We start from the raw sequence: 12,105 nt of genomic DNA, 5'->3' as shown, positions 1-12,105 counted from the left end.
TATTTTATTTTATTTTATTTTATTTTATTTTATTTTATTTTATTTTATTTTATTTTATTTTATTTTATTTTATTTTATTTTATTTTATTTTATTTTATTTTATTTTATTTTATTTTATTTATTCGTTCATTCATTCATTCATTCATTCGTTCATTTATTTATTTATTGGATTTGTATGCCGCCCCTCTCCGCAGACTCGGGGTGGCAAACAACAATAGTAAAAGACAATATGTAACAATCCAATTTAATAAAACAACTAAAAGCCCTAATTATAAAAAACCAGACATACACACAAACATACCATGCATAACTTGTAATGGCCTAGGGGAAGGAATATCTTAACTCCCCCATGCCTGGCGACAAAGGTAGGTCTTGAGTAGTTTGCGAAAGACAAGGAGGGTGGGGGCCATTCTAATCTCTGGGGGGAGTTGATTCCAGAGGCCCAGGGCCACCACAGAGAAGGCTCTTCCCCTGGGCCTCGCCAAATGACATTGTTTGGTCGATGGGACCCGGAGAAGGCCAACTCTGTGGGACCTTATCGGCCGCTGGGATTCATGCGGTAGAAGGCGGTTCCGGAGGTATTCTGGTCTAATGCCATGTAGGGCTTTAAAGGTCATTACCAACACTTTGAATTGTGACCGGAAACTAATCGGCAGCCAGTGTAGACTGGAATACAAATTAAATTCCATGTGACATAGTATCAGTTCTTGGTATTAATAAACCTACATCATAAATCCACTACTAAAGATTATAATTAATCTTTATATAGTATAGTAAGCTTCAAATTTTAAATACCATTTAATCATAGTCATGTTCTGTTGATTTTCCTAATGTCAAAGTTGAACAGCAATAATGTATTTCAACCATAATTGATTCTGCATGGTTACTGGGCAGAGATTTCTTTGCTTTCTGAGAATGACTGGCCAACTTTTTCGATGGATTGTTTCTTCAGATCTCCTCACTTTTATAATACTTAAAATAATATTAATTGGACTGTAATTTGCTTAGCACCAATACAATACATGTCAGATAAATATGTATTTTTTCTACTAGTTCCCATTTGAATCAATGACAGCAAATTTGCTTTGAAAATTCATCTAGAGCAGGAGAAATTCAGAATAATTTTGATTGTTCTTGCACTTAATTTAATTACTAGGCATGGATGGATTGGTTTAATGTAACAAAGCACCTTGCAGATTTGAGTTGTTTGATTTTAATAAAATGCTGGTTTAAGGCTGATCTACCTTGAACAGTTGTGTGACTTCAACAGCAGGAGCTTCTGGACTTATGCTCTGCATGCTAGGAAGATTCTGATACTAACTGAACAAGAAGAAAGACATTGCTTTGTAGATGTACTTCAGAGGAGATCTTCAATTGAAACATTTGGAAGCTATGCCAAAAAAAGATGTGATTCTTACCATTTTTTAGACTGCCAAATATTTTGGCAAGCGTTTAGGAGGAATTGCTGCTAATCTCTTCTGCTGTACCTCAGTCCAAGGTTTGCCAAGCTGTTCCAAAAGATATGCGCTTCTGAAGCTTTTGACATACCTTTGCCAAAGCCAAAGAGATTTCAGGTATGGTACTTACATGAAAGCCTCTCCTAAATTTACAAGGTACACACACACAGAGGGGAAAACTTAATAACAAAAACGTATTTTTTGTCATATTGCTGCTTAGATTTATATTGCCTCCTGGACAGAAAAATCTTCATAAAAGTGAATCTTGCATAGAATAATTAATAAATTTTTAGTCCTTAGTATGTAGGGATATCTTGTTTTTTGTGATGCAACTATACCTATAGTTATAGTCTAAAAATGTACTTTTTATGTTTGAGTTATTTGTCCATATAATAGTTCTACCATCTCATCTGTGGTTCCATCATGGTTTCAGATAGACCTTTATACCCAATCTCAGTGGATTTACTTGAGGATAAAACTGAAGCCATTTGTATAAAATAGATACCTTACTACTGGCTGGCATGCCTGCCTTCTCCAGGCCAGAGCATAAGATTACCGTATTTTTCGCTCTATAAGACGCACCTGCTGATAAGACGCACCTAGATTTTAGAGGAGGAAAATAGAAAAAAAATATTTTGAGCCAAAAAGTGGGCTAAAATATTTATTACAATAACAGAATAACTTAACAGCTGGGAAGCGGGTTCGGGGGGGTGCTGGGAAGCCCCCCAGGCCGGCTGCGATCTTTTAAAACAGCTGCGCCGCTTCTCAGCTGACTCCTGAAGCGCGGAAGTTCGCCTTTGGCTTTTGGCTTCAGGAGTCAGCTGGGAAGCGGCGTGGCTGTTTTAAAAGATCGCAGCCGGCCTGGGGGGCTTTCCAGTACCCCCCCCCCGAACCCCCAACTCGGAACCGCGTTCAGACGATTCCCTCCCCCTGTCCCCGTCCCTGTGCCCCCTCTGCGCCAACGCCTCCCCCCCTCCCTGCCTGCATCTTCGCTCCATAAGACGGGGCTGATTTTTCATCCTACTTTGGGAAGAAAAAAACTGCGTCTTATGGAGCGAAAAATACGGTAAGTAACAATAAACAAATTAATATCAACATTGCATTACATGAAAAGATGAAACATAATCTAAAACAGAATTATGTCACTTCCTGGATATGAGCAAGTCAATGATTAATTGTCTTCCTAATGTAATGTAAGAGGTATTCTCATGCTACATCTATTGCAAGGATTTTTATCAAAGGATTTTCTATTTACATAATGCAGCCACCTGGGCCATACAAATTGTCACTCGTGCATGTGTATTTCATTTCTTAAGTTGTGGATTTAGAGTGATCCTACTTCTTAACATTGTAATGATCTTCAGACACAGACTCTAGATCTCTGTACAATTAGTAAACATAGAAAATTACTGCTTAATTTCATCACTTATCTAGACAAATTGGCACTTGACATTAAAGATACTTTTTCCAGCACTTTGGCTGTTGGACACTTCCTGTGTGACTCTAAAAATAGAAGCAGCATTTAATTGTAGTGATGAAGATCTCCAATATACATTTAAGTAAAACTTGGAATACTATATATAGGCAAAATTGAGTGCCTTTGGACTTTAATCCTGAGTTCACATCTGATTTTCTAACTGAAAGGAGAAAAAATGGAAACTAAAATTGATAGTATAATGTCATTAGGGTGTGACAATGCAACTGGTAAGTGAGCCCATTTACACAAATGTGCGAGACAGAACAAGCTCTCAGTTATATATATTTAAGATAAGTATGTTGTTATAACATTTATGATTTAAAATGTGTAAATCTAAATGATAACTTAAACTAAAAGATGCACTTTCGGGAAAGAACAGAGTCCTTTTCTGGAGTTTATTAATTTTATCCTTAAGAGTCAAATAAATGTACACATACACTAGGTATAATTGCACAGAAAAATGAAGGAACAGCAATGCAGATGAAAGTAGATAAGAGATTGGCTAAATATATATATTCACTTTAGATAAATTCAAATCACATAGCAATGATTGCATCACAATTACATCACAGACATTAAAAAGAAAGAAAGAAAGATTGATTCAGGAAATTACAGACCAATTCGCTTGACATCAAAACATGAGAAAATCCTTGGAAAAATTATCATAAAGCAGATTTGTGAACAGCTGTATTTTAATTCTGATCACTGCAAAACAAATAAATAAATAAATAAATGCTGAGGCCTAACAAAGAGTAAGAGAAGAGCAACAAAGATGATATGGGGCCTGGAGGCTAGACATATGAAGAATGGTTGTGGACCTTCAGTTTGGTGTCACAGTATGATGGTCAGTATAGCCGGGCTCTGAAATCCCAGTTGATTCTTCCTCACTAAGAGGCCCTAAGGGCCTAAAGTCATCCTGGAGGAGTGATGAAGAAAGGAGGGATTCCTTGATGTTCGCAGGAGAGTGGTGGCACACACACCATCAACCAACAAAGAAGAGAGATGGCTATTATGGCTGAGATGAAGCTAGGGAAACCAAAGAAAGAAACTAACTGATTACTTTGTGGACTGGGTGAGGCAACTGTCAACTTCTATACTGGAAACCTAACCCCAAATAAAAGAACTTTTGAAAGAACGATTTTCTAAAGTGCTGAAAGAGATTACAGACCCAAAAGACAAAGGAAAATTTAATGGGAATCTATGAAGTTCTAAAATATAGAAAGATTGTACTGGAACCTGCATTATTGTGAAAAGTGATTTTAATTTGTTGACAATATTGTTTGACTATTGGAAGAACATGTATAAAGAAAAATAGATTCTATAACCATCAGGCAGTCAGCTGTTACAGTTTCTGCTCTGTTTAATTCTGGAACTTTGGTCTAAGATACTTACTACCAGTGGGGGGGAAATATTATTCTATGGGATAGTATAGTATCTTGGAAAAGACCTTGAAACTCAGGATTGATAAGAGAAAGGCAAACAGAGTATTAAAATTCCTGGAAGTCTTTTTTTTATCTCTTTGCTTTTTTGGGTGGTTGGGAGTAACTGGTGAAGATTATGAACAACAGGAATCTCTTGAAATTGAACATTTGACTATGTGGATTAATGAGACATGCGGAAATCTGATGAGCCATTCTGGATTGTAAATGCTACTCAATAGAACATTTTACAAGGTGAAATAAGGAATGTTAAACCTATACATTCAGAAAATTGAGGAATAGTTCCGAGATTGAGTAAATTTTTCTAATATTGTCCTTTTGGTGTGATGGACAATTGGGACATTGGAATCTTGGTAGATTATTGAATAGTTTTTAGCCCATTAATGTAAAGTAAAATGTAATAATAGGGATAATTAGATTCATCTCAAAAATAAATACTATTGATGCTTCAATGTATTCAGGAAGCTATGACAAGGACCTTAAGGAAATAAAGTAAGTGATACATGAGACAGATATGAGATTAGGAAACTTTCCACAAATGATATTTTTTTGTTTTTGGATAGCTTTTTTCAGTTCTTTTTGTGATATTTCCTTGTTTAATACTGTTCTCATCTCCTCTGACAAGGTTGGCAATTTCTGATTAGTTAAGTATCTTTTTATATCTTCTTCTCTAATTTCTTCCAATTTTTTATAGTAATTCTGTACAATCTTTTCTATTTTCCTCTGTTTCATTTTGTAGTTTCCCCTAATCACCCCTCAGTTGTTGGATTATTCCCTTCATGTTCTTTTTTTTTTTAGTCTGTGAGGAAGCCACCTCCACATTTTATTTGCTTGTTTGAAATATGTTTGCTTCATCATTTTGATGTTTTGGGCTACTTTTCCTATGTGATTAAGTTGATTCTGTGTTTTATTAGGTCTCCTGTTTCCTTATATTTAGTATTTAATGGGTCTTTCTGTATCAATGCTCCTGTGCCTCTCAATTCTTTATTCAATATATTCAATTTTTCTTTATGTATTTTATTACTTCTTGATCTATAAGTGATTGATATTCATCTTACACAGGCCTTCATCATATCCCACACGTTTTTCTCTTCTCATCTCATCTCTTCTATTCCATTCCATTTGAAATAATCAGTGAAACAGGTTACTTTCTAAAGTTGTAGATGCTCCACCACTGGAGGTCTTCAAAAAAAGATTGGACCTCCATTTGTCCAGGATGCAATAAAGTCTCTGTCTTGGGTAGGAGGTTGGATTAGAAGACCACCAGGGTTCTTTACAATCTTTACTCTATGTTTCTATAAATTGTTGACTGCTGTTTAAATTAAAGATAGACTTAAGAATCAAATTTAACACTGATAATACTTAGCAATTGATGCCATTGAACTACACAGCCAGCCCACTGAAAATAAAATGGTTCACTGTATTCTACCCAATTGTTCTCTGCTTCAGCCATTCCTCTGACATATTTTCACTAATGGAATGCCAGGGAATGTTCTGTTTTCTATATAAAGATAATGTTCCTTAGGGTACTGGAGATGTCCCATCAGTGTGATGTGGAGTGATACCATATTTGATGTCCCACAAATGTAACAAGGCTGTTACCATGTATTGTGTCTGTTTGCCATTTAACATGAAATGCTGAAGTATACCCTAGAGCTATTTTATAAAAGAGTAAAGGGTATAGTATTTGATAATGAGTATACCTAGGAATGTGATCAGGAGACTTCATTTACATTAAGATTTCCCATCAGGATTTTTTGTGAAGTTTTAACTTAACTTATGTGCCATAAATTCTAACAAACCCATACAACTGATTGGGAATTAGAGGACTTTTTAGAACAAAATATCTTGAAGTATCCACACTGGAAGAGATTAATTAAGAATAACTGAGAACCAATTTTCATCCTGCAGTTGACAATTTTGTCAGTAAGACCCCATTACAGGAGGGCAGTTACTTATTTTTTATTTCTGCATAAGTTAAAGAAGATTTTTTGAAGTGACACAACTTTATAATTTCACACTGAAATTTCTTCAAACTTAGCAAACCATGTGCTATACATTTAATTCCATGACCATGCTTAATTTCAATTTCAAGGATCCAGAGTTGTCTGCTATCTCATCCCCCAAAAAAGTTTTCAGTTTTAAAGTTGAGGAAAAAATTCATTTTTTAACAAAACCTGTTTATTTAGACCTAAAAATAATGAGTTATTTTTCCAATGCTATGCCAACCTTCATAGTTAACTCTAAAGTTAATGTCTGTCTTTTAGAATATTGTTTTATAATTTTTCCTGTAACAGCTGCTCCTTCAGAATATTACAAAGGAAACCAACAAAGGATAAATTATTAGAAGTTATCTGCAATATACTATGTTATTTAAATGAATTTATTTATAATTTGGAGGCTGGGGATCAATGCCATAATACTTGTTTTACAACCAATCCATTCCAGACTCAGCTGCACATCTATAGATTTATTTTATTTTAATTAAGACTTAAATGTTGAAAGTTGTGAAAGATCATTCTTTGAAACTACAAAAATACTCCACTATATGTAGTATCTTGGGTTAAATGCACAAATGACTCATGCCTTGGTATAAAGCACCTTCCTATTTTGCCCTTTTCTTGCTTCTGGTACTCAATAAAATTGCACTGTGTTACAAGATTAGAGACATGTCTACAAAAGTGAACAACCTGAGTTTGTGAGGACTTTTTCTAATACATTTTATTGAAAAGCTTTCATGAGCTGCACATCACTTCATCAGATCCATAGAGTGGTTAAGTTAAAAAAGGAGAGATAGTGGTTATGGCACTAACCTAGAAACCAGGAGACTAATAATTCTAGTTCTACCTTGGCCACAAAACCAGCTATCTTTGTACTAGTCTCAGTCACTCAGCCCTTAAAAAGAGTCAATGGGACATAATTGGTTCAAAAATTGATTTATGAAGACATCTAAGAGTCAACATAGAGTTGAAGGTACAAATTCATGGAGAGAGGGAGAAAGGGAGCGAGAGGGAGTGGGAGTGGGAGAGAGAGGGGGAGAGGAAGAGATGCTTAATGAAGAATTGAAGGGAAGACAGGATGATTTAATAGGGAAAGATGGGGATGGGAAAGCAAGAAAGATTACTCAATCTAGCCACTCTGTAATAAAATAAGCTGCATCTTACAAAAGCTTGAGGGCAAAAGAAGACTGGGATGATAGAGAATGAGATGGTTGGATGGAATCACTGAAGTAGTAAACATGAGCTTTAATGGATTGCAGAGGATGGTAGAGAACAGGAAGGCCTGGAGGAATGTTGTCCATGGTGTTGGACATGACTTCTCAACTAACAACAAAAAATAAGTCATGTCCAACCCCATGGACAACATTCCTCCAGGCCTTCCTGTTCTCTATCATCATCTGGAATCCATTAAAGCTCATGCTTACTACTTCAGTGACTCAATCCAACCATCTCATTTTCTATCATCCCAGTCTTCTTTTGCCCTCAATCTATCCCACATTAGGCTCTTCTCCAGCGAGTTTCATCTTCAGGATCTGGCCTTCTAAAGAGCAGTCAGGACTGATCTCCTCTAAGACTGACCTGTTTGATAGCATTGTATTCCAAGGGACTTGCCTGAATCTTCTCTAGCACCTTAGTTCAAAGGCCTCAATTCTTTGGTGCTCATCTTTTCTTATGGTCCAACTTTCACAGCCATGCATTGCAACTAGAAAAACTATAACTATATGCACTTTTGTTAGCAGGGTGATGTCTCTACTTTTTAGTATGCTATCTAGATTTGCCATAGCTTTCCTCCCTAGAAGCAAGCATCTTTTAATTTCTTGGGTGCAGTTTCCATCTGTGATGATCTTGGAGCCCAGGAAAATAAAATTTGTGACTACAGTGAACCCTCGAGTTTCGCGTCCTCAAGGATCGCGAAAGGGCTATTTCGCGAGTTTTCAACCCGGAAGTAAACTCCACCATCTACGCATGCGTGCCCTTCCACGCATGCGTAGATGGTGGAGTTTCCCCGCCGGGCAGAGGCTTCCCTGGGTCTTCCCCCTCTTGCCCCCGTAAGACCCCAGCGGCGGCGCGAGCAACGGCGTGGGCGGGCGGGCGGCACGCGCGGGGACACCCCAGCTCGGCTCCCCAGCTGGGAAGCGGCCCCAGCAACAGCGTGGGCGGGCGGGCGGTGCCCGCGCGCTTGGGGACATCGCAGCTCGCTCCCCAGCTGGGGAGCCGAGCTAGGGAGTCCGAACCGCGCGCGTGTTGCTGGGGAAAGCGAGCGCGCTTGGGGAATCCCTAGCTCCGCTTCCCAGCTGGGGAGCGGAGCTAGGGATTCCCCAAGCGCGCGCGCTTTCCCCAGCAACGCGCGCGCGGTCCGGACTCCCTAGCTCGGCTCCCCAGCTGGGAAGCGGCCCCAGCAACAGCGTGGGCGGGCGGGCGGTGCCCGCGCGCTTGGGGACATCGCAGCTCGCTCCCCAGCTGGGGAGCCGAGCTAGGGAGTCCGGACCGCGCGCGCGTTGCTGGGGAAAGCGCGCGCGCTTGGGGAATCCCTAGCTCGGCTCCCCAGCTGGGGAGCGGAGCTAGGGATTCCCCAAGCGCGCGCGCTTTCCCCAGCAACGCGCGCGCGGTCCGGACTCCCTAGCTCGGCTCCCCAGCTGGGAAGCGGCCCCAGCAACAGCGTGGGCGGGCGGGCGGTGCCCGCGCGCTTGGGGACATCGCAGCTCGCTCCCCAGCTGGGGAGCCGAGCTAGGGAGTCCGGACCGCGCGCGCGTTGCTGGGGAAAGCGCGCGCGCTTGGGGAATCCCTAGCTCGGCTCCCCAGCTGGGGAGCGGAGCTAGGGATTCCCCAAGCGCGCGCGCTTTCCCCAGCAACGCGCGGGCGGTCGGGACTCCCTAGCTCGGCTCCCCAGCTGGGAAGCGGCCCCAGCAACAGCGTGAGCAATGGGGTGGGCGGGCGCGAGCAACGGGGTGGGCGGGCGAAGGGCGGGCGGCAGTGGAAGCAAAAACACCATCTGCGCAAGCGCAGATGGTGTTTTTACTTCCGCACCGCTACTTCGCTAAAAATCGATCATCGCGTGGGGTCCTGGAACGGAACCCTCGCGATGATCGAGGGTTCACTGTACCTCCATTTCTTCTCCATCTATTGCCAGACATTGAGAGTTCTGGATGCCATGATCTTACTCTTCTTAAGTTGAGTTTCAAGCCAATTTTTGCAGTTTTCCTTTTCACCCACATCAAGAGGCTCTTCAGTTCTTCTTTACTTTCTGCCATTAGAATGGTATCATCTGCATATCTGAGGTTGTTGATATTTCCTCCAGCAATCTTAATTCCAATTTTGGATTAATCTAGCCCCGCCTTTGTCATGATGTTCTCTGCATATAAGTTAAATAGGCAGGACAACAGCATACAGCCTTGCTGGACTATTTTCCCAATTTTGTGCCAATCAGTGGTTCCATGTCCAGTTCTTCTTGATTGTTGAGTGTTGCTTCTTGAGTGTTGTTTCTTGATCTGCATATAGGTTTCTCAAGAAACAAATCAGATGGTCTGGTACTTTCATCTCTTTAAGAACTTGCCACAATTTGAGTTATCCAAACAATCAAAGACTTTAGCATATAAAGCAGAAGTAGATGTTTTTCAGAAACCCCCTAATTTTTTCCATGATCAAGTGTATGTTGGCAATTTTCTCTCTAGTTCCTTTGCCTCTTCAAAATGCTGCCTGTACTTCTGGTAGTTCTTGATCCAGATACTGCTGGAGCCTAGCTTGTAAGATTTTAAGCATAACTTAACTAGCATGTGAAATGAGTGCAATGGTGCAATAGTTTGAACATTTTTGGCATTGTCTTTCTTTGGTATTGGAATGTAAATTGACCTTTTCCAATCCTGTGGCCACTGTTCAGTTTTCCAAATTTGCTGGCAAATTGAGTGTAGCACTGTTGCTGCATCATCTTTTATGGTTTTGAATAGCACAGCTGGAATACCGTCACCTCCCTTAGCTTTGTTGTTGCTCAGATTTCCTAAGACCCATTTGACTTCACATTCTAGTATGTCTAACTCGAGGTCAGTGACTACCCTATGATGGATATCAAAGATGCCAAGCTTGTTCTTGAATAGTTCTTTGTAATTTTGCCAATTCTTCTTAATCTCTTCTGCCTCTGTCAGGTCCTTGCCTTTTTGGTCCTTTATCCTGCCCATCTTTGTGTGAAATGTTCCCTTCATATCTCCAATTTTCTTGAAGAGATCTCTGGTCCTCCCTATTCCATTGTTTTCTTCTATTTCTTTGTACTGTTCATTTAAGAAAGTATTCTTATCTCTTCTAGCTACTCTCTTGAATTCTGCATTCAGTTGGGTGTAGCTTTCTCTTTCTCCCTTATCTTTCACTTCTTTCTTTCTTCAGCTATTGGCAAAGCTTCCTCAGACAGCCATTTTGCTTTCTTGCACTTCTTTTTCTTTGAGATGGGTTTAGTTGCAACATTTGTGTTGTACAAACGTTTAGGTTCACAACATTTGTACAAATAGTTCTTCAGGTACTCTCTCTATCATAGTTCTTCAGGTACTCTCTCTATCAGGTCTAATTCCTTAAATAAGTCATCTCTACTATATATTCGTTAGGGATATGATTAAGTTCATATACAAGTGGCCTACCCCCACCCCTAGTTTTTTAAATTTAAGCCTAATTTTTGCAATGAGAAGCTGATGATCTGAGCCACAATTGCCTCCTAGTCTTGTTTTTACTGACTGTACAGAGCTTTTCCATTTTTGGCTGCAGAGCACATAGTCTATCTGATTTCTGTGTTGACAATCTGGTGATGTCTATGTATAGAATGGTGTCTTGGGTTGTTGGAAAAGAGTGTTTGCTATGATCATCGTATTCTCTTGGCAAAATTCTATCAGCCTTTGTTCTGCTTCATTATGTACTCCCAGGCCAAACTTGCCTATTATTCCAATTATCTTTTAACTTCCTGCTTTAGCATTCTAATCCCCCATTATGATAAGGACATCATTTTTTGTGTTATTTCTATAAGGTGCTATAGGGGTTCATAAGAACTGGTAAATTTCATTCTCTTCAGCATCAGTGGTTGGACATAGACTTGAACTACTGTAATACTAAATGATTAGCCTTGGATTCAAACTGAGATCATTCTGTCATTTTGTGGTTTGTATCCCAGGATTACATTTATTTATTTATTTATTTATTTATTTATTTATTTATTTATTTATTTACTTACTTACTTACTTATTTACTTATTTACTTATTTACTTATTTACTTATTTACTTATTTACTTATTTACTTACTTACTTACTTACTTATTTGATTTGTATGCCGCCCCTCTCCGTGGACTCGGGATGGTTCACAACAAACAAAGAATACATAATAAAACAATTTGATCCAATTAATAATAGTTAAAAGACTTTTAAAAATCCTAAAAATTAAAACATTTGATTATTATTCACTCATTCGATTATTATTCACTTTTTTCTACTCTTTTATTGATTATGAAAGGTTCTCAATTTCTTCTGAAAGATTCTTGCCCGCAGTAGTATATCTGATGGCCATCTGAATTAAATTCACCCATTCCTGTGTGAATGCTTATGTCTTTCATTAAAATAAACATTTATACCTTTTATTAAAATCCTTTTTCAGCCCTTGGAACCATACTGTAAGTTTTGAAAATTTGGTAGCTCATTTGCCACCAAAATGTAACAATCTTCCATGGTCTTTATTCTTTAAAAGCTTAACATTAAGATAAAAA

Source organism: Erythrolamprus reginae, chromosome Z (assembly GCF_031021105.1).
Source record: "Erythrolamprus reginae isolate rEryReg1 chromosome Z, rEryReg1.hap1, whole genome shotgun sequence".
Taxonomy (NCBI): domain Eukaryota; kingdom Metazoa; phylum Chordata; class Lepidosauria; order Squamata; family Dipsadidae; genus Erythrolamprus; species Erythrolamprus reginae.
Note: the sequence above shows the minus strand (reverse complement) of the source record.